Below are 23,724 nucleotides of genomic sequence, written 5' to 3' on the forward strand. Positions count from 1 at the left end.
GAAATAACCATTTCAATACCACAACCACATGTAATTGATTGGGAGAATATAATTTCACGCGTTGGTAATCATACCTTTAACGCTGACCCTCTTACATATGGTTGGCAGTATTTTAGAATTGAAAAAGTGCATGTTAAAACACTTTTTGTAGATAGAAAAGGTTATGACATTATAAGAAGTAAAATTTATGATTCACCAGCTTTATCATGGTTAAACTTTAAAACATTATCAGTATGTACGAATGAAAATTTGATGTTATTAATAAATTCTTGTCAAAAAAAAGTCATAAATCCAAAGTTGATATCATTTGCTAAGCTTCAGCAAGATTTGTTAGATGTACAACAAAAGTTTGTAAAAACTAATCATTCTATCAGTATAGACGTTACAAATTTAGGACAATTCTACAATGTACCTTTAGCTGAATGTGTAATATCAAAAAGCAAAGTGTTGTTTGCTATAAAAATTCCAATTATTTCAAACCAAAGACGTTTACGTAGTTTTCTGTAAAACAAATCTACTTCAGAAAACAAACAGAAATTTGTAGTGTGTATAATGAAGATATAAACATAGCTTATGATGATAACTCTAAGAATTTATTAACAACTGAATGTGATATTGTTAAAGATACTTTATGTTTCGTTCACCCGAAACATGGATTTTTGAGTAACTTTGAGAGATGTATAATAGCTACGATAACAAAGAGTGTGCATGAGATGTATAAATATTGCAATATGACCTGCACTAAGAATAACAATGATCTAGAGTTCTACAAATTTAACGTTTCTACCCAAGCTTTTGTTGGAAACAAAGAATATAATCGTACTTTACGCATTGTATGCAAAGATATTGAAATCAATTTTCAAGTAGAATTTCAATATGGTGTTACCTTAAATCATTTAGGTTGCTCATGTTATATTAAGTATGATGAAAGACTTCATATCAGAAGTACTTTTCCTTGTATATTACCTACAGATACTACCGCTAGTATAAGTCGTTTAATTCCATTAATATGGATAGATATAAACAACAAGAACTTAACCATACCTTACTTATGCCATAAAGAAGAATGTCACATAAACTTGAGAGATACGAGATATGAAATATCTATTATTTTATGGTTAACAGTATTAACTTTACAGACATATCTCCTCATATTTTATATAATATGGAAAGTGTATATAAACACATGTGAGTGTAAGAGACCACGGTCTCATAATGGAAGATTAAGAGTAAGAAATATGAATATTTCAAGACCATTACCTTCCCCACCTGTCATTCGCTATGAATCTGACAGAAGTTATGAAGAACCAATTCATGTAGTAAATCAAGTAAATCCAAACGAACCAGAGTATATCACTGTTGAACAAGCCAATAGGCTACATAACGTGTAAATCCTAAAAACATTATATTGTCAAGTGTGTAACAGTATAACGCCCTGTTATAAAGTTATATGAAGTATATATATATACTAATATATGGTGTGTATATTCCTTTGTATAGGAATGGAACATATCACTATATTAATTAACTAGTTCACAAGGACTCAACAAAGTGAAATAAACTGTGCAGTGTAGTGCCACGATTTAATCGTTCTAACACAAACAATTTCTCAAGGTGTTAACTACAGACATAAGTGAACCTATAGTGAAAACAATAATGAAACATGAACTGTGTTATAAAGATAGAAAATAGTGTAAACATTATTTTTACACATGAACTTATATGAAAATACTGTTACTAATATCTTACGTACTATAATCAAGCAAATCGTCAATATATATAGATATATATATATACTTATATATTCATGTAACCCAATATAATCAGTATAATCACTTAACTACATATTAATCAACTATTTGTATCATACCATATATATATGTTAATCTTCTATTATTAACAACAAATATGTTATGTTGTCATTTTTTTTAAGTGATAGAGTTTAATTACTTTAAGTTTTTATTTGTTTTTTTTTGTTTGCACTTATGCAATTGGTAAGGTTGTGAAATGATCGTTATTTCTTGTTGAAAAGAACGAACTAACGAAAATATGAGTGTTCCAGGCATAGACCCTCAAACTCTTATACAGCTCATGTTAGCTGAAAATGATCCATATGTCAAATGGCATATAAACAAACAAGTAAGAAATGCTAAGAATCGAAGAGAACACAAATTGTTCACAGCATATATAATGCAAAATCCAATCTTAATACTGGACAAATTTATTCGATATGCCTACGATAGAGCAAATATTTTCTATCGATACGGAGACATCGAACCAATTTGTCAACCTTTTAAGACAAACTTAAAAGAGTTTATGTGTTTTGCCTTAAGTAAATGTAAAAGGACACGAGAACAGAATTTGTTACATCAACATGTTCTCAAATGTATATTCAGAGTAATAGAAGAGTATCATGAAATTCTTGTACCAAAAGAATCTAGTGTGTTTAATAGCTTTACTTTGCTATGTACGGAAGAAAAACCCTTCCCTACATTGATAGCCTATTCTCATGTATCAGAAACAGAGTCTAAGCCCAGTCTGCTTAGAGCTCTTCTTACAGAAAATAGTGTAAGGATCTCATTAGATCCCTTTGATCCTTGTCATTCGAGGAAAAATATGTATGATGCTATGGAATTAGTATCACTTAGCTTTTTGGTCAGGTTATATTCCTGAATATGATTAATTTTAATGCCTAGCATTTTAGTCAATTTCATTAGTATCATTAGTTACATATCTTAGGTTTAGGTATTACAAAAAAAAGGGGTATAGAAAATATTTCCATATATATATAATCATCATTCCAACTTATAAGTTGGACTAACTATATAAAACTTTTTCATTTTTTTGTTCAGGTTATACATATAACTGTTTATACTTTTGAATATGCAGCACTTTATTTGTAAGCTCCAGTGAAGTTAGCTTCTCAATTGTTAAACAAATAGCTGATTAGTTCTGAATCAAAGAAACACCAGCACACATTGCATCATCGACAATATAATCCAGTATAATCTGCATAAGTAATGATATTAATTATCCATTTGTTTGTGATAAAGTCTGAAAGAAACTCCAGGAACAAGTATAGAAGCTATTGCAGCATAAAGCCTTGTAAATGCCAACGAAACAGATTTTATTTCCCTTAACCCAGAAGCACCAGAGAAAAGAAACATCAGGAGATATTTCAATCTCAGGTGGAGGGTATTGTCACATCTAGAATTTCAGTCGCCCACCAGAATCGAACTCAGTAACTTTATTTCGACTACCATATTCCTTTAACCATAACTTTCCTTTATATTATTCATTGCCCAGCAATGGTAAGTTCTTAAGAGGCTTAGAAGAGCTACTTCGACAAGGAAAATACTTGTTTATCAACTTGGCAAGAAGCCACAACAGGATACAGTTTATCTCATATGTCAGAGGTCTGCCCGCATTGGTTGATAATCTGCATTGTTTGTCTTCCGGAGGGAAGCACGCTTTGTCAAGGGTTACCGAAGCCAAGCCGCAGAAAGACATAATGAGCTTCCTGTTTGTTTGCAGAGTTGATAAGGTCACGCCACTCATATGCCTCGAGCGAATGATTAATAACCATGATTTCCTTATCCAACTTTCCAAGCCCTAAAGCACCAACAATGCAAACCTTCTATATATGGTAATAGTAATTTGCAAATTCTTTAGAAACTTATTGTTTCTTAGTTTTCAATGTAGATCAGAGTTCAAAGAATAAGACGTCAGTCAGAGGGCGCCAGTAGATAACCCCACCCAGTGACAAGTCTTTTTCAGTTGTATAAAAGCTTAGGTTTTGCCTCAAATGTCAGAGAGAGAGAAATTCCAGAGACACAGAGAGAGAGAAATTCCAGAGACACAGAGAGAGAGACAGAGAGTTCAGTTCAGTACAGTTCTTCTCTTCAGTCCTTAGTTCGAATTCAGATTTTAAAGTCTGAGCCATGAAGCCAACTTCGCTAGAAGCATAGCAGCAAGGTAATGTATGTGTTTCTATATATTTTTGTATACCAGCAGGCCTAACGAGCCCATGTAACTTTAATGTTCAACGTAAAACTCCAAAGGAAAGGAGATTCGATCAAGCGGATCGATATGTACAATTCAAACCATCACTCATGGCGAGTGAATACATCAGAGTCTGTATAAAGCCCAATATTGTAACATTTACTAAAGAATATATGTTTATTAAGTTTATCTTTGTGTTTCTCTTTTATTTATCTTGATTTCAGAAGGTAATGCATACAAGTTCCTTTCCAACAGTCATAGTTATAGAAATAGTGTCTAGTCTCTACGGAAATGGTAATGGTGAATGTCAATTGCTTTAAATTCTTAACTCTTAGAAGTTAAGTGGTGGAACCCCCATATAAATTGCCCTTTTCTCTTTGTATCTTGTACTCTTCTGCCGGGAGTACATATGAGGAAAGAGTGTACAGCCCAAGAACCTAGTTCTGTGTCAGGTGAGCGCAGTGGCTGTGAGATCCCTGGTGAGCCCCGGCAAACATATGTTTCACGGACTCTGAGGATAGCCTAGTGGTAGACTTGGGAGTCTATGGTTCGAGTCAGGGTTCGTGACATTATACACTATTCATTGATAATTCTACGCACATCCACGTCGTTATTTAAATGTATTTTCATCTTTAGGCACACATTTCTTCATCGAAACCCCCGTGTTGCTCGCCAAATTCATATGTGGTGTTCTTTTTGGTGGAATCCAAAGAAACACACGTCACGGGTAGTTGCCTAATCACTGTGCTCGGAAGGGTTCTGAGATTCTCCATTAGGTTGCGGCTACAGTAAGCCCTCTCAGGATGTGATGTTCAATAAAATAATTCTTACCTTTATTACGTTTATTGTAGTTCCACCTTGAGATCAATCACAGCATTATAATTCTACTATTGCTACAAACACAATCAAAACCCAATGAACCATTCACTGGTAAATTATTCTGTAACTCACATGCACATCTTTTGTTTGAAATTCACAATCAAGACTCTGTCTTCTTTTCCAACGGTGTCCTAGAAACCGATTCAACAAACGATTGGACAGTACTAGTTATTTCGGTATATCGGAAATATCTTCAACATCCGATATAGCATTTAATCAACATACATTTAAATACTATAAGTTTAATAACAACACTCACAAGAATATTAAACCAAACAAATAGACCAAACATATTACTGTGAAATACCAAACAAATAAAATATTTGTATGGTAAAAGTAAAGAGCACTTAACGTGGTGGTTGTTAAATTTGATGTGCTTTACTAAGCATGTGGTGTATTTGGGTTTTTTGACATTTGAGAAATGCTGTGGAATTCTTTCATTTATAGATAGCATATACGCGTCTGCCGTTGTAATGAGCCTTGCATAGACATTTTACATTGTACATTGTACAGTGTCTCTCAAAAGTTTTAGGACAACGACATTTTAAACTAGGCAACCCAAATTACGTAAGGCGCTGGTGGGTTGCATGTAGAGTTAGGCTCAATTTCAGGGTTGCCATATGCACAATAGATATTTATGAAATACGCGAAAGAAGTAAAAACAAGTATTATTGTATAAAACTCTAAAAAAAATATCAGTATTACATTTGCGGCAAATGAGAAATACTTTCTGAAAGAAAGAAAATCGATTTTCTAGTATTTCATCGCTGATGAGTCTACACAAAGGAAAAAGAGGAGAGAGGAAACGAAAGGGGACAACAAATGAGAGGAGAAAAGAGAGAGCGAAAGGGGAAAAGGAAAAGTAAAGGAGGGAAGAAAAGATAGGACAGATGTGGATAGGAGAAGTAATGAGGAGGAAGGGAAAAGATGCGAGTAGAGATGATGAAAATGGAGCAAAGAGGAGAAGAGAGGAGGGGAGGAGAGGAGAGGAGGAGGTTTGAGAGCAGAGGAGGAGACGAGAAGAGGGGAGTTGAGAGTAGAAGTAGAGTAGAAGAGAGAACATGAGAAGAACGAAAAGAAGAGTAGTGGAGTCGGAAATCTAAGACAGGAGAGGAGATAAGAGGAGTGGAGAATAATGGGATGGAGACAAGAGGCGAGAACAGGAGGGAAGGCGATATGGCATACCAGGGGAGAGAAGAAGGAGAAGGAGAGGTGAAGGAGAGAAGAGAAGGGAGACGAGAGGAGAGATGAGGTATTTATGGAAAATATCGTCTCAGCGTCAAGAATTGATGCATTGATCAAAATATCGACATGAAACATTCAATAATATTTTAAAATGAATTGGACAATGTATTAGATCGGTGTGAAATGTCTTGTGGCCGAGTTCAGAGCGAGATAAAATCTGCCCCGTAAGATCTTTGATTTTACATGCGATTATACCACCAAAAACGAATGTAATTTTCATATTTATAAGAATTTTCCTCCACTTCTCAGTTCGTTGAAATGGGGGTTTTGTTATTTAACATTTATCCTCCCCCCATCGTTAATTCCAAAGAGAATCATTCCGTTTCACACTGCGTAGACAATGAACACAATGGGATATGTCTAAAACTTACGAAAATGTTCTGCCACCGGAAGGGTTTGAACCTACAACCATCAGGTTTACAATCTAGGACGGTAGCCACTACCCTACAAACTTTCGTCCTTTAGAATAGCTAGGAGGAGCTGACCAGTGTGAATTGTAGATGCAACTTTCCTCCTACATGTAATGTGCGGAGAATACTTGTTTGTAACAAAGAAAACGAAGGTAGTGCGAATCGGCGCAAACATTTAATGGAGAATTGCACATGATGAAAACTTTTCATTCGAAATTTGCGGAGGTATCCTTGCATTGAACTGGAGTGGGTAAAGGGGTAAAATTAGTATAATAATGTCCTGAATTACGACAAATATAAATAGTTATTTCATTAATATTTGTCAATGTCTTTGAAAGTACACAATTATCGTTAGAGTATCATAATTCACGATCTTGTACGTAAAAATATCCCTTTCAAAGTTTGTCAATTCATTTATTTGTTTATTTTTTTTAGTAAATTCCAGATACAGAACAATGTAGCCACTATACACTGCTATTACATATAATGTTACAATGCTCTTGTTTAAAAAAAGGAGAATTTTAAAATAATAACACTTCGGAAGGAGACTCGAACCTGGGACAGCTAGATGTGTAGTCCAGAACTCTAAACACAATTTTTTTTTTTAAAAAAAAAAGGAAATACCCCCTTCACGGAGGTATCCCCCACCATTCACTCTTTTTCTCACTTTTACACTCTTACACTTTTCAATTCTTACATTTTCTTTGTTTCTTATCAACTGGACGAACACAAATATCCATGCCTTGCCCGGGACTCGAACCCAGAACCCCTGGCGTTGTAGTACGCTCTGCTAACCACTTCGCCACGGAGGTCGACTAATACACTACACCACGCTTCTACCTTTCTTTCAAACAACAATTTTTATGTATTCAGTCAGTCCAATATTGTAAATGTCGTTGCATATTAATGTAATGAACTTTTACTTTAATTTTGAATTGCTTTCCTTGTATTAGCAGCTATCTTCGAGAAAGAAATTTCGAAGTGATGAAGACAAACGATAATATCGGTAGCTGTTGTGAAAATCGAGTTATTTCTTCTAACTTATTATTGTGATTAGACATTATTAATGGAAAATATCTAGAGGCTTCTACAGTGCAGGACGCGTTAAGTACGCTTTATGCACAGTAAGGCTAATCGGCCCTCGACCTAGAGTTTAAAGTGGCCACATTGTGTATCCACCAGGTATCGAATCTGGGACTCCTTGATCACAAGGCGGCTACGTTACAGCTACGCCATCGGGGAGGCTTCGAAGTATTTGAATGTTTATAAATAATGTAAGCTTTATTTCAACATGCGAATCCTCAAACTAAGGGAAATGAAGGTAAAAGCGCGGTGTAGTGAATAGTTCTGGACTGTACATCTAGCGGTCACAGGTTCAAGTCTCCTTACGAAGTGTTATTTTTATAAAATTCTCCTTTTATTAAACAAGAGCATTGTAACATTATATGTAATAGCAGTGTATTGTGGCTACTTTGTTCTGTATCTGGAATTTACTAAAAAAAAATAAACAAATAAATGAATTGACACACTTTGAAAGGGATATTTTTACGTATAAGATCGTGAATTATGATACTCTAACGATAATTGTGTACTTTCAAAGACATTGACAAATATTAATGAAATAACTATTTATATTTGTGGTAATTCAGGACATTATTATACTAATTTTACCCCTTTACCCACTCCAGTTCAATGCAAGGATACCTCCGCAAATTTCGAATGAAAAGTTTTCATCATGTGCAATTCTCCATTAAATGTTTGCGCCGATTCGCACTACCTTCGTTTTCTTTGTTACAAACAAGTATTCTCCGCACATTACATGTAGGAGGAAAGTTGCATCTACAATTCACACTGGTCAGCTCCTCCTAGCTATTCTAAAGGACGAAAGTTTGTAGGGTAGTGGCTACCGTCCTAGATTGTAAACCTGATGGTTGTAGGTTCAAACCCTTCCGGTGGCAGAAAATTTTCGTAAGTTTTAGACATATCCCATTGTGTTCATTGTCTACGCAGTGTGAAACGGAATGATTCTCTTTGGAATTAACGATGGGGGGACGATAAATGTTAAATAACAAAACCCCCATTTCAACGAACTGAGAAGTGGAGGAAAATTCTTATAAATATGAAAATTACATTCATGTTTTTGGTGGTATAATCGCATGTAAAATCAAAGATCTTACGTGGCAGATTTTATCTCGCTCTGAACTCGGCCACAAGACATTTCACACCGATCTAATACATTGTCCAATTCATTTTAAAATATTATTGAATGTTTCATGTCGATATTTTGATCAATGCATCAATTCTTGACGCTGAGACGATATTTTCCATAAATACCTCATCTCTCCTCTCGTCTCCCTTCTCTTCTCTCCTTCACCTCTCCTTCTCCTTCTTCTCTCCCCTGGTATGCCATATCGCCTTCCCTCCTGTTCTCGCCTCTTGTCTCCATCCCATTATTCTCCACTCCTCTTATCTCCTCTCCTGTCTTAGATTTCCGACTCCACTACTCTTCTTTTCGTTCTTCTCATGTTCTCTCTTCTACTCTACTTCTACTCTCAACTCCCCTCTTCTCGTCTCCTCCTCTGCTCTCAAACCTCCTCTTCTCCTCTCCTCCCCTCCTCTCTTCTCCTCTTTGCTCCATTTTCATCATCTCTACTCGCATCTTTTCCCTTTCTCCTCATTACTTCTCCTATCCACATCTGTCCTATCTTTTCTTCCCTCCTTTACTTTTCCTTTTCCCCTTTCGCTCTCTCTTTTCTCCTCTCATTTGTTGTCCCCTTTCGTTTCCTCTCTCCTCTTTTTCCTTTGTGTAGACTCATCAGCGATGAAATACTAGAAAATCGATTTTCTTTCTTTCAGAAAGTATTTCTCATTTGCCGCAAATGTAATACTGATATTTTTTTTTAGAGTTTTATACAATAATACTTGTTTTTACTTCTTTCGCGTATTTCATAAATATCTATTGTGCATATGGCAACCCTGAAATTGAGCCTAACTCTACATGCAACCCACCAGCGCCTTACGTAATTTGGGTTGCCTAGTTTAAAATGTCGTTGTCCTAAAACTTTTGAGAGACACTGTACAACCCAGGATTATCCAGTGGATCGACGGAGTAACTTTTGTGCTTGAAAAGTTTGCTAGCTAATTCGGAACTTGAATTGGTGAGCTTAGGTTATATTGAAGGCTCACAAGGTCTCGGAAGTGCAGAAGCTAGAGGGGAAGGCACACCACGTCTTTATATCCTCAGTGTCTAGGGTGTGATTCTAGATTTCAGCCTCTGCCTTACTAAACCATATGGATAGTTGCTGTTAAGAGTTTCCATTCTTGAGTCCCATTTCTGGGTTGGTGAATATTTCTATTAGGATATATTTTTCCATGGAGCAGTCAGTAGGCGTCTCGGTTAAAGAATTACTGGTTTCCTACATCAGGTTTTCTGTATTCTACGTCACGAATTTATTGTTTAATCTCTTAATGAGGAGTTCTTCATTGAGACGTACACGATGTCCTTTTTCTTGAAGAAAATTAATATTTCGCCGACGTATATACCATATCTGATGTGTTGGGGAAAATGCAGAATGTCGGTTTCAGCCAGATGCATTGCGATGTTGGAAATAGGTATTGATAGCATATTCCCTATAGCGAAGTCTACTGCTAACACTTAGAAATCTTCCTCAAACTGGAATTAGTTATATTTCAAGGATATTACAAGGAGCTTCATGGTCTCTGCTATTTCTAATGCTGGTACTCTGTACATTGTCATACATATCTCAACTGAAATGATAGCTTTGCAACGAACAATCTATATGCAATTTTATAATATTCCAAACTATAAATTTATTGGGAAAGAACTACACAAAAATATAAACACAAGACGCAATTCTACAGACGAATAAAAGAGGAAGTGGGCGAAATTCGAGAACAATAATACAAACAAAATCAGGATACTCCAGAGAAAGATTGTCAAGAGGTTTTTATGAAAACGGCATAATTTTTCTTCAAATTTTGAACGTTACATATCATAAAATGATATCTTCCATGTTGTAAATTAATATTATATTTTTGAGCTATTGATATGGATAAATTACTTACATAAGAGCCGGTTTCTTTACAGCTAGTACCAATCTTGAAGTTGACGAACATCAAAATGGCAGCCAAAAGCAAAAATTTGAAGACATGGGCAGAGAAAGCCACACCGCTCATTTTTGCTGTTGATCGCAGGGTTGCAAGCTTTATAGGATTGCTACAACGATATTATTAAAGTCAATGTTTTAAAGTGAAGTGTTATTTTAAGAATATACTTTTCCTTATGCACGTAACAGATATAGAATTACTGAAATTTAATCTATTGGTTTCTGATACAAAGCAAACATCGATAATTGACTACGTTTCTGCAAGATATCACTTTTAGTTCCTTACAACATTTATAGAATACTTAAAATAAAATTATTGAAGTTAATGTTTCTAAGTAAAGCGATATAGTATACGCTAATTTCTCACTATGAATGTACCAAAAACGTCATCTCTGCAGATGGAACGTGTTGTACTTTGATATGGAGGGAAAATAAATTACTTCTTTTTTTGAACATAACAACACATTCTGTTTGTGAACTTTTTTTGATACTCCAGCATCTCGTAGTTTCTTACTTCTCCATTAGAAAAATGTTACAAGATTGTTATACGAACGTGTAATTAAAAATAATAATTTTAAAAATTGACCAAAATATTTGCTATTGTTATTTAAAATTCTTAATAAATTACTCGAATTCGGAACACTTATATATAGATAATACATTAGCAACAACCAGACCCAGTCTTGTACTACTCCGATTCTCCTACAATTTAGTATTAAACTTTTAAACTTATTAAAAGTAATATTTTATGTTATCAGTTATGTTAATAACTTTCAGACTAATATATAGAAACCAACAACGAAGGAATATGAGACACATTTTCGAATATTCTATCTTTGTTGACTGACTTTTGATTCGTACAACTTCCAAATACTAACAGTTTATAAAAGTAAGCAATGCCATACCAGAACTGTGCTAGAATGAAGCACGCGGCTGCAGAAACGTTTCAGTCTCTAACTTCTGATACGTTTTATACTTTCGAATTTAACACGCTTGCATATAAGAAAATTAAGAACTTCTTACCTTATATTAAGTGTAACGTTACATGGAGCACCAGCAAGTTTTGGAAATGTTATGTGTGTTAATATTCTGCAATTATTACTTTCATTCGTCGCGAGTGATTTCTTAATTTACAATAGAAATGTAGATTTTTCATTCACATATGCAATTTGTCTTACCTGTTTCAATTTATAGAAAGCGTCTACCACGCATTATCCATGAACATTACAACATACCTTGAAGGCACATTGGGGGTGCGGAAGGAGAGGCCTCTCAAGGGGCGAACGCCTGGGGCCTGGGTCCATATCTCCGAATGATCATATCACAAGAACGATTGTCAGAACTTTAAATATCATCTATGGAGAGAAACGGGTCGACTCTGGACTGCAAGTCGTGAGCGAGTTTAGTCTATTCGAAGAGCAGCCAAAGGCATTTATCGGGTGAGTGAAATTTAAATACCGTTTTACTCAGCAATATTTACTATTATCAATATTATTCAAATTTGTTCATATTTTTGCTGACGTATGCCTCAAGATTTTTTATCAATCCATAATCAGATTTCAAAATAAAAGAACGAATATTGACTCCATATTCTAATTTTCATGGCCTAGTGACATGTTGCTACGCCAATGTATGGAAGAAAGATTCCATATATTTAGTCATTAATGGAGGTGAATTTATATGCACCACAATCGGTTCATCTCTACTCCAGAGTGTTGCTACCAGGTACATATTTATTAGAGCCTGGTTAAATCCCAAGAACATTCAGGCACATTTCATGAAAAATTCCCATTTGGTATCATCTACTCTGCGTCAATCAGACACCCTACTAACTGAACCACCGTATCAAAAAATAATTATAATCGTAGGAGCATACTATATTTCTAAATACTAGAACGACCTAAATCCTTGTTCTACGATGCAAAATAGTTTTGAAGTGGTGAAAGTACATCTTGTGATGTCCCCACGCTTCGATTACTTGATCCCCCGAATCATCGTTACTATTAGATATTCGGACTGATTATAAAACTAAAGATAAAACCTTGTCCGTTACCAGAATTTGATACAGATCGGAATTTTATTTGCAATATTCCTAAACAGATTAAACGAAATGATTCTGCACTTTAATTCTCACCTCCGCCTGAGGTAAGATATTGATCTTGTGACGTCATCAACTTCGAACGAGGATAGGCCCTTTTCGGATGTCTGGCTTTGCTGCACGTTGATGTAGCGGAGTTTGAATACACGCAGTTGTTGGAGTTTCCTGTAAATCAAAGATAACATTGTTAGCTAGTGAATTAGGTTCTTGAGTGAAAACTATGAGTCACCTATTTTTTTCACGGGCGCTGGTGATGTCTAAACTAAAGGTCCTCTTAAAATTTGGGTGAAAACCTCTCCTCGTTCCAAGTTCACGAAAGAGTCAGTGTTGTGTTGATCTGGCAACCATTAACACTTTGGCTCAGCCGATACCGATGCCGATGTATCGAAGTAGCGGTTGGAATTAATCTACCGATACCAGCCGATACTTTTCTGGGATATTAGTATTTTCCGGAGTTCGAAAAAATGCCGCGCAGTCTAATTATCCTGAAAATTATGCAAAATTCAATCTCTCTTTATATTGTGCACCAATTTAGCACGAGAAACTATATGTTTTGATTATGCAACATCTATTTTAATATTCTGTTGTAACTTTGAACATTCGAACCAAATATATTGGTAAATTGATGCATATAATTGAAGAAAAATATTTGCACACCAATATTCATCAATATTTTGAATACATTTTAATTACTGCAGTTTTCAAGTGTTGGTATCGGTATCAGTATCGGTGGCAATCGGTAAGAGTATCGACATCGGTATCGGTTCAAAGTTGTATCGACTCAGCCCTAATTAAAACACAAGTTGGCAGAACAAGAAGTCGGAAACAAATGAGTGAAAACCTGATATCCCTGCTTTTGCAATAGGTTTTAATTAATTATGGCGGGTTAAGATATTTTGGAACTTTGACATCTTTCTTGCCCTGCCTTCTACTTTCCGTTGTGGCCTTATCTCCATGTTTTGATTGCAATTCTTATTTTTATCTCTTGTACTCCTTTTCGTACGGCTGTCCTTTTACTTTGGTAGGTGGATTTTAAAATGCTCATATTTCTTCTCACACCAATTGCCTTAGATCTTGGTAATACCAACTATACACCTAACTTAGTACACCCTCAACGTGACGAGTTGTATGTATTGGTAGTAAACTTTTAATTAACAGCAATTAAAATGTAAAATGGGAGCCATTTCAGACATAACGTTGCTTGGCTTTCCCATTCATGGCATTACATTGATAAACTAACATATTAGATTTTATTAAAAAAATAAGTCTAGTCATTTTGTGAATGCGTCTTGTTTGTTCATGTTTGTTTGTTTGTTTGAGTTGGTGTTTAAGTCCACTTTGTGCACAGTAAGGTTAATTAGTACTGGACCTACAGTTTAATGTAGGACCCGAACCACTATGAGTCTCCTCTGGGTATCGAACCTGGGACCCTCTGATTTGTTGGGTCTTGTTTGCCTATGGTATTTGCCGGCTCCTGTGGCGGAGTGGTTAGCACATCGCGTTATGACGCGCAGGGGTCTCGGGTTCGAATCCTAGCCTGGGTATGGATATTCGTGAGTGTTCATTCATCAATTTCATCATATCATCACTCATCCCCATCTTTGTTTCACCTATGTCACAAACTGTTGAATTATGACTTCGAGCAGTCATTATTGAGGCCAGTTATTGTAAGCATACGGAATTCAAGCGGCGGACAGAACATACTAACACAGACATTCGTTATTTAAGATAAACGTGTAGTTGGTGCAGATGTAACGAACACTACGTGGTGGATATTTCCTTGCAAACGACAAATAAAATTGGCTGCAAACATGGCTATTGTGCGCATCCTGACGTCACATGAAACCAACCTATTGAAGATACTTGCAGATAATCAATTTTGTACAACACTACTTGACGACAATTCTCGCTTTTATCAGAAATCTTTACCATATTTTCTTCATAAATTTGCAGCAGGAAGTTCCGTCTTCAATATATCAATATCTCTCATTGTTACTATCTAGTCTACATTGGTTTGGTTTGATTTGGTGTTTTGAGTCCACTTTGTGCACAGTAAAGCTAATCGGGACTGGACCTACAATTTAAAGTGGGATCCGAACCACTATGTGCCCCCACCGGGTATCGAACCCGGGACCCCTTGATTACAAGGCAACGACGCTACCACTGCGCCATCGGAGAGGCTTTACTCTCTAGTCATTCTCCAGTCCTTTGCCTTATAAGTGACTAAAGATTGAGTTCTTTGGACTTACTATTTCTGGAGTTATGTTTCATTCTTAAAACAATTTACAGAAAAAAAAACAATTTTGGAAAAAATTAAAATATAAAGAGTCCAGGGTCTACGTGTTTGTTCTAGGAATTTCTTTGCTTGCTTTTGATGGTGATCGTTAGTATTACCTCAAAATTTTCTTGGGTAGAAATTTCAGGTTTGGATGATTTCCCGCAGAAAAGGAGGCCGGGGAGCACTTGCTCCCCTGGGATATCTGGAAAAACGGTATGTAATTCGAATTGTGAAATTGTAGCGTAAAAACATGATCGAGAGGTGCCACGAAAGACTGAAAATTAAGAGGCATCTTATAAAATAATATCTCTAAACGAAAGTGCAAAGAACAAAGAACCGTTCATTAGCAAAGTGATTGATGTTCATGGAAAGGAAGCAATTCGAGTTCAGATTGCAGTTCGATAAGCGGACTCAGGTCTGAAGTTCAACACCATGGTATATTAAATTGAATTCCAATTCTTTGATTTGTAAAACAATAGTAATAATAATAAAACGTAAAATGTGAGCTTTTATAACTGAAGGGCAAGATAAGAAATCTTACTCTGCCCCACCCCAAGAGCTCGAAGTGGAAATTCCTATCTGGGGAGGATGCTTCACCCAGTTTGGGGAAAGGTGAGCTGAAGTTTGTATGGACAAAATGGAGAACATGGAGTGGGTGGTGGGATGCCGAAAAAATTATCCTAGAAGGGGAGGATTTATGAGTGTTTTCTTAATTGTAGGATATCACGTTCTCCCCACTCTGAGCACTACTGCCTACCTGAGAAAAAATCCTTTAAGCAGCCTTGGCTGATATCCAGTCCTTGGAAGTAACGAATTAATTACATTAACAAGTGACAAGATTTTCAATTAACACTAGTTACTTTTTGAAATTAGTAACTGTAATTCTGTTAATCCTCCAAATAACTAGTAACTAAATTAAGTGTTAGTTTTTCTTCCTTACTTTTGCATGGAAAAGAATTTTCTTCAGCCGCAAATTCGCAATATTATCAAGCAAATGCCGAACTGAAACGAGGATGATTATTAAAATTGTAATAATAATAATAATGTTTTTTTTATTTTTTGTTTTAAGTATATTTTATGCAAAGAAAGGCTAATTGGTAACTATATCTACAGTTTAATGTTGTTATATTTCCATAACCAAAAACCAACAACTGCACGTGTCCCTACCTTATTTATATTAGTACACCTACGACATGAGTACATACACATGCAATCTCCAACAATTATCTTGGGAGTACACAACTTCTTGGTTGATCAGCATTCCTAAAAAAATATATTTTTCCAAACAAAAATAAAAGCCTTATCTTCATTTTTAAGTAACAGAGAATTACTTTAAACTTTATTATCCATATATTTTTATGTACAAACATATATTAACTAAATTATAATTTTATGAGACTTAAGATGGTCATCGATGAAAAGTGTTATCTTTGTTGTGAAACATATTTAACTAACTAACTAACTCTCTAGCCTTCTCAAACCCGAAGGTTCATGGCCGCAGCAACACAGGCCTTCCATCTTTCCCTATCTTGAGCAAGATCTATATACTCTTTTCCATCCCTACCGATTTCCCTTAGGTCCATCTCAACGTTGTCCCTCCATCTTCGTCTTGGCCTTCCTACAGGTCTCTTACCATCAGGTTGAAACATATTTAACTAGTTTTCTCAAATACAATACAATAGTTTTAGTTTAAAAAGTCAAAAGTACGTAGCTACAACAAATTCTGCTTACCGAGACTACTAAAATTAGATACTTTGGATATAATCAAAATTTACGCTAATATTCTGTTTCAATGTATCTTGGTGCTTTTTCTCTTCGTAACCTGTAAATTATTATCTGGTTCTCTGAGAGGTATGCTTCTTTCTGTGCGAGACTCATCCAGTTCAGGACGAACTGAATGTCCTAGGTTTTGGTTAAAAATATCCCTTAAAATTGCAACTAACGAATATCTCAATGATTATTTGCCATTCATTAGTACACAAGACAAACTCTGTTATGTAAATTACACACAATCCTCATTGACGATTTGTATTTCGTAGCATCTTATCTTCAAGCTGCGATGGTGGACAGCTGCCATTGTCAAACAATTTTGTCGTCCTCGTTTACAAAAGTTCAACTCCCAAATGCTTATCTGAAAAACAAGAATAAAAATGAAGTTAACATCGTGTATGAGATAACTTATAATGTATTTTAAAAAATATTTACATTATATTGTTACAACCTTAGACAAGTTAAATATTAATAATGAAATACAAAACTTACGAATCTACTGTAAATAGATGTAAAAATAATGGGTCTAAATGTTACTACAGTGGTTGACGATATCGTCTTGTAATTAAAGAGTTACTGGTTTGCTTCACGATAGGAGTTCACTTCATTGTCTCAGATCCAACTTTATAATGTTTGTTAAACATTAATTTGTACCTAACAAGAACACGAAGTAATAAATAATAGCAGCACTTATTGTTACATTAATAGATTGATTGACTTGACGTTAAAAGTCACATTATGCAAGGCTAATCGGGACTGGACCTACAGTTTAAAGTGGAATCCGAACCACCATGTGCCTCCACCGGGTATCGAACCCAGTCCTCTTGATTACAAAGTGACGATGCTACCGCTGCGCCCTCGGGGAGGACGTTACATTCACAGAAAATACAAAATAATCGTTGGATATGTTTTCATATTATGTGACAAGTACATCCAACGCTTCATGGAGTCAGGTTCGTCCAGGTTCGAACCCTGGTTTCATTGTGTTATTTGTTAATTGTATTAATATATTTTAGCAACACTTCACTCGAGTTTGCAAATTCACAAGCTTATGTACATGGTTATTTAGAACCAGAAGTTGGAAATACAAAATTGTTTGACAATAATTATTTGTTGTTGTAGTCAAGATACATACTCACACCTAACTGTAATTCAAAACAAACTGTAAATACACAGACTACTTAAATTCAATAGGATATTGAATTAAAGGTACATGATGAAAACAAAATATGATTTCCAGGATGCTCTATGCTATCCACAATTATGTGATTGCCCTTGTACTTTCACAATATGAGAGCTAATAATCTTTACTAATATACAAGTATACTAATTTGTAAATTTTCCATGAACATGCAAGCTATGGATTGGTAGATGGTGAGACTTTAGTTTCTTAGCTATCGTACTTTTACAATTTAAGAACAGAAGTTATGATAAACTTTATGTTCTGGCCATAATAAAGGATATTAAGTTCCTTCTTTAATAACATAGCCCTACTTATTATGTTTCAGTTCTATAGCATTATGGTAAATGTTACGTCAAATAAATATAATATCCAACAATGACGTTTTACGACTTCATTAAATTTTAATAGCCTATTTCACAAATATATTGTGGATAATTTTGTACCTAACTTTACTCAATACAAACAATGGATATTATATTATATATACTATCCCTTTGTAGAATATCTCTATAAAAACAGCAAAATCTTTTTTATTGTTGCGATATAGTTAATGAACTATATAAAAAATGTGTACCTCAAAGTAGCATTTAAGGTGTATGGAAATTTAAGAAAGAAAGGTGTTAAAGTGAAAATTTACTATTTAAAGAATAATGATTCATACCTTTGCCCGATTCATTGTGATGGCTTGCAACAATGTGCGTACCAGTACAACAATGTTCACATGTTAACCGTTTCTTAGAGCTTGTCTTGTAAAATGTCTCAAAGAATGGTAGAATTAACTGGCAAATTCAATTAACAAGGGAAAAGAAAGTAAGTATGGCTTACATAATAATTAAATGCACTCTTCCCAACTTCTTAATTGACCGCTCAGAAATAATTCTAAGTCCTGAATTTGTAAACGTAGCAATATTGCACTTGAGCGCCAGCTGAGGGTAGCCAACTTTGAGTCGGTCATTCAACTAGACGAAAAACGCTGCTGTGATATATTTCCGATTTCGCACATTCCATGATCTTAGAAATTATACACCGCTAATATAACACACACACTCAAACAGAAATAGTAAATTGGATTAAGTATCTTGAGGAATTTTTACGATTCTGCGTGCTCGACTTGAAATTAGATAAGTTTGAAACGATGAATAGGACTTTCTCCACCTAAAGGAAATTGTCATCAAGTTTGAGCAGAAAGAGGCAAATTTATGAGGAATTTATGCGACATTTTATTCACAATACCCTGCATGAAATCAAACAGTTCTCAAAAAATTATGATTTTCAAGACTTGTGGAGAAAAATGTGCTTGGAACACAAGAAAGTGGAAGCTTTCACACACGTCAACATGTTTTTAATTGCATGTTCTCAGTAGGTTTTTGTAGAGCAGTTGGTTAGAACGTGGTATCCTTGTTTTTCGTCAAGCATGAAAGGTCGCGGGTTTAACTCCAACTCTCTCCTCTTTTTTTACTAGCTGAAAACACGCCGTTGGTATTAGAACACTGTAAAAGTTAATCCGATGCACATTTCGAGGGATGTCCCTTCTGTGTATTTTTTCCCTTAACACACACATTATGACCAATTCACATATCACATGTATTCGGAATGCTGTATGTAATGTTATTTAAGATATGTAGTGTATTGTTGTGCACACCTATGTTAAGCAGTAATGTAGTGCAGTACTGTAACGAATGGGGATGTTTAACGTTCAAATGGCTAAGATTGGTTATGTTATGTCCGTTCCTTCTGACTGATGTTAATACTCTCACTTCCATCTTCCGATTCGTCTAAAACTAATAGCAAATCACCAATTCACGTAAGGAAATGCCTATTGCGACCAAGACTCATGCGATATGCAAAGCAGAGAATGATCGTTAATTCGCCACTGCTTTGTATTCAAAATACTTGTCTTATTTCAACAAAGTATTTGAATTAACAATCTTTCCACTAAATTCGCAATATTCAGAACCACCCCCCCTCAGACTTAGCTCTACCTATCTTGATTCTGCGCAGTCCACGTGACACATGATTGCCTCCTACCATCGAAATAGCTTCAGGAAATGCTGCACCTCTTACTGTTTTCTTTCACCTCGTGAAATACACAGACCAAAGTTAATTTCCAAGCACGGTGGATAAACTTTACGCCCAACGCTATACTCTTGAAAAAGAAAAGTCATGCCCCCATAGAGAATCGAACCTACGATCACCCTCTTTATGGTTGGTTGATTAGTTGATTTGGTGCTTTTTAAGTCCACTTTATGCACAGTAAGGCTAATCGGAACTGGACCTACAGTTTAAAGTGGGATCCGAACCATTATGTGCCTCCACCGGGTATCGAACCCGGTACCCCACCCTCTTTATGAACAATCACGCTATCTCTACTCGAAGTAGATCACAATAAACTTAGCTACCAGTTTAAAGAAGCCAATACATACATGATGTCATGTCTATAATTTCCTCCATGTGGAGGAAAACCTGTTCAGTGTTTCAAACTGCACATGAATTTCCCTACTTTCAATTTCAGAGCGAAGAACAGTAAAAGGAAATTCAGCACTCTCATATCTACTTACGAGTTTTGTTTAATTAATTATGTATTGTACGAGGGTGGTTCAATAATTATTGTCCCTGACATATAAGCAGTATTATTTTTCCACAAAGTCCCCCTTCACAGTAATGCACTTCTTCCACCTATGCTGTAAAGCCACTATGCCAGCTTCAAAGAATGTCTGTGGCTGAGCCGTGAGCCATTCTTCCGCAGCGTCCATAACAGCAGCATTTGAGGGAAAATGCGTCCCCTTGAGGTGCTCCTTCAACTTCGGTAACAAATGAAAGTCACTAGGGGCGAGGTCGTGTGAGTAGGGAGGGTGTTCCAACACATGGAAACCAGCAGCATGGATTGCGGCACCAATAACATGGCTTCTGTGTGCTGGAGCATTATCGTGGTGAAACAACACTTTTCGCCGCAACATCCCACGCCGTTTCTCCTTGATTGCTTCGCGTAACTTAGGGATTAGGGCTGCATAATAGTCCCAAGTAACAGTGTGTTCCACCAGGTAGTCAATAAGGAGCACACCCTTCGCATCCCAAAAAATTGTGGCCATAATCTTGCGTGCTGATGCTTGCACCCTGAATTTGCGGGGGGGAGGTGAATTGCTGTGCTGCCACTCCATACTCTGTCGTTTGGACTCGGGATCATAGTGGTGGAGCCATGTCTCATCCACTGTCACAAATCTATCACAGAACTGCTTCAGGTCTGCCCCATCAGCTCCAAACCAGCCCTTGAACATTGAACTCTGTATTTCTGTTGTTCACGGGATAACATTTTGGGGACCCATCGCGCTGACACTTTCTGAATCCCAAGTGTTCATGCACAATGGTTTCCACTGAGCCTACAGAGATGTGCATGATGTCTCCTAACTGTTGCACCGTGATTCTTCTGTCAGCCATAATCATGTCATGCAAAGCATCAATGTTTTCTGGGGTGGATGCTGTTTTTGGAGGACCAGCACCACGGGCCTGTTGACAGCTTTCCCTGCCGCAACGGAAATCGCGGCACCAGTTTTTTACCACCTGGTAGGTAGGAGCCCCTTCACCCAACACACTGACCATGTCCTCATGAATCTCCTTTGGGCTTAGCCCCTTTTTCTGGAGGTATTTGATGACAGCTCGTTGTTCGGTTTTCTCCATTTTTCAAACTAAGTGCCACCTCTCACACCTAAAACGAGAAAAACAAATTTACTATAGCACCTACGGTTCTGAAATTTTGCATATAGGCATCTAAGACATTAGGCTACAATATCCCCATCATTCATTGCAATTCATATACTTTAAGTATGCCGGGGACAATAATTATTGAATCGCCCTTGTATTACTAGTTTAGGGTTTCTACCATCATGGAATGTGAAAGAATGAAAATTCACAAGAGCCTTTTTTATTTAGAAAGAAGAACTGTTGCAAGTTGGCTCTGAAGTGCTATGTTGCCAAATTTACGAATTCAGGACTGAATTTTTTCAGGGCGGACAATAAGGTGTCGCGAAGAGTACATAGGGATGCACAAGTATTACTTGGAAAATTGTCCATGGCTATTTTTTTATTAATTTCGCTTGAATCCTATGAGTTTTTAAGGAATAGATGTTTATGTTTACTGGTGTAGGTCGTCAGCAGCTAGTCTGATACTTTGTTTAAATTCTTGAAGCTCTCATTGGCTAAAACATAAAATAAGCATGGTAATGGACAATTTGCTTGGTAATGGTTATGCAGCCCACTGCACGTCATTTCTCACAACAAACAGAGTGTCACTAATTCTTGGTTCCCTTGGAGATAGGTCGGGGTTGATCTGAACTCTGTTATTCTTAGAAGGCAACAATACTTGCATGTTGTTTCTATAGAACTTATCATCTATAAATGAAAGCTGTTTTGTCATGAAACTACAAAAAATGATCTCAAGATTCAATCAACGAAAAATACATGTAAGTAAGGGTTATATAATAATAATAGAAATTGAAAATGTTTATTTTTGTTCGCTCAGTAAACTTCAAGGATTCGAAATTTCATTTGCATCAGGAATTTTATTTTGTTATAATGAGGGGGTGCATGGTAAATGCTCTCACAGAAACATGACACGACTATAAAATTCAATTACTATCCAATACATATTATTATTAATAATGGACAGCCACTTGACTGAGCTAATTAGTGATGATCTAAATATCTGTTGATTTTCATTTTTTTAATAGCAACACAAAATATTAGTACATCCATGAATATTTCCATAAAGATTTAAATTAAGACATGTTTATTAGGCTTGTAAAGGAAGAACATAAACTTATTATACAAATTTTTAGAGCACTGTAGGACTGTCTGAAAGTACGTTTTTACTACTGTTTCCTTTCAACTTAGTCAATTTTGACAATGACGACAAATCTATTAACATTACTTACACATAAAAAACAAGACAAACTTTTGATGAAATGAATATTAAAATATTTATTTAATTAGTTGCTGCCATCAACAGAGAAAACTCCTATTACAGAAGGTAGTTTCACAAATACAGTTAGCGTATCAATTATCATAACATAGGATGAATTTCACCATAGTAGTAAAAAGATGTCCTCTGTAATCAAGACAACGGATTCGATTCTTGGCGAAGACACAGTGCATTGGTTCGATCCTTACTTCACAGTTCAACTAGCGTATTTGAGGATAAAGAAACAAACTTTTATTTAGCTTTACATATCAGTTGTTATTGGAAGTTCAGGGAACGAATTGAATTGTACACGAAATTCCATTTCTATTTCACAGGCATTGTCACACTTCACCAACCGAGAAATGCTGGATGATGCAACTAAATTCGACTTCCTATCCGAGCTAAGATGTCAAAGAAGGCAACATGGAGGAAGACACCCCAGCGACAGCACCTGCCAAGAGGAGTGCCTTGTTAGAAGCAGGTAAACTATGATATCAATGAAAAGGTTAGCTGCAGTCGCTCTTCTCCTCCACGCAATCCCTTTCCCTCTCACGCGTTTATTGATCGAGCCCTCTTGAGTTACTACTTGCGCAGAGACTTGCTTTCGTTTGCTCACGCACCAGGGATTCCCGAGATACTTTTGGGTGCGAATGTTCACTTGCATAACTACGAATGCATGACGGTCTCAACGGTAGAATGGTGCTTCTAGCTATGAAAATAAAGATCTAGATATGACACTAAATTCCTGATAAATCGCACACAAACAACTAACTTTTAG

General features: G+C 36.0%; 1 long non-coding RNA gene across 1 annotated transcript in view; it reads right to left on the reverse strand.

Moving 5' to 3' along the window:
• Window positions 1–11,626, reverse strand: part of LOC146003075 (uncharacterized) — an 80,824-nt gene extending 69,198 nt beyond the window's left edge. The window contains exons 1-2 of the long non-coding RNA XR_014443777.1: window positions 11,569–11,626; window positions 10,623–10,773 (exon numbers count right to left, since the gene is read on the reverse strand). This is a non-coding gene — a long non-coding RNA (uncharacterized LOC146003075). The remainder of the gene's footprint in view (window positions 1–10,622; window positions 10,774–11,568) is intronic.
• Between the last annotated feature and the right edge of the window lie 12,098 nt (window positions 11,627–23,724).

This window comes from Lepisma saccharinum, chromosome 19 (assembly GCF_977018435.1).
Source record: "Lepisma saccharinum chromosome 19, izLepSacc3.1, whole genome shotgun sequence".
NCBI classification, from domain to species: Eukaryota; Metazoa; Arthropoda; class Insecta; order Zygentoma; family Lepismatidae; genus Lepisma; species Lepisma saccharinum.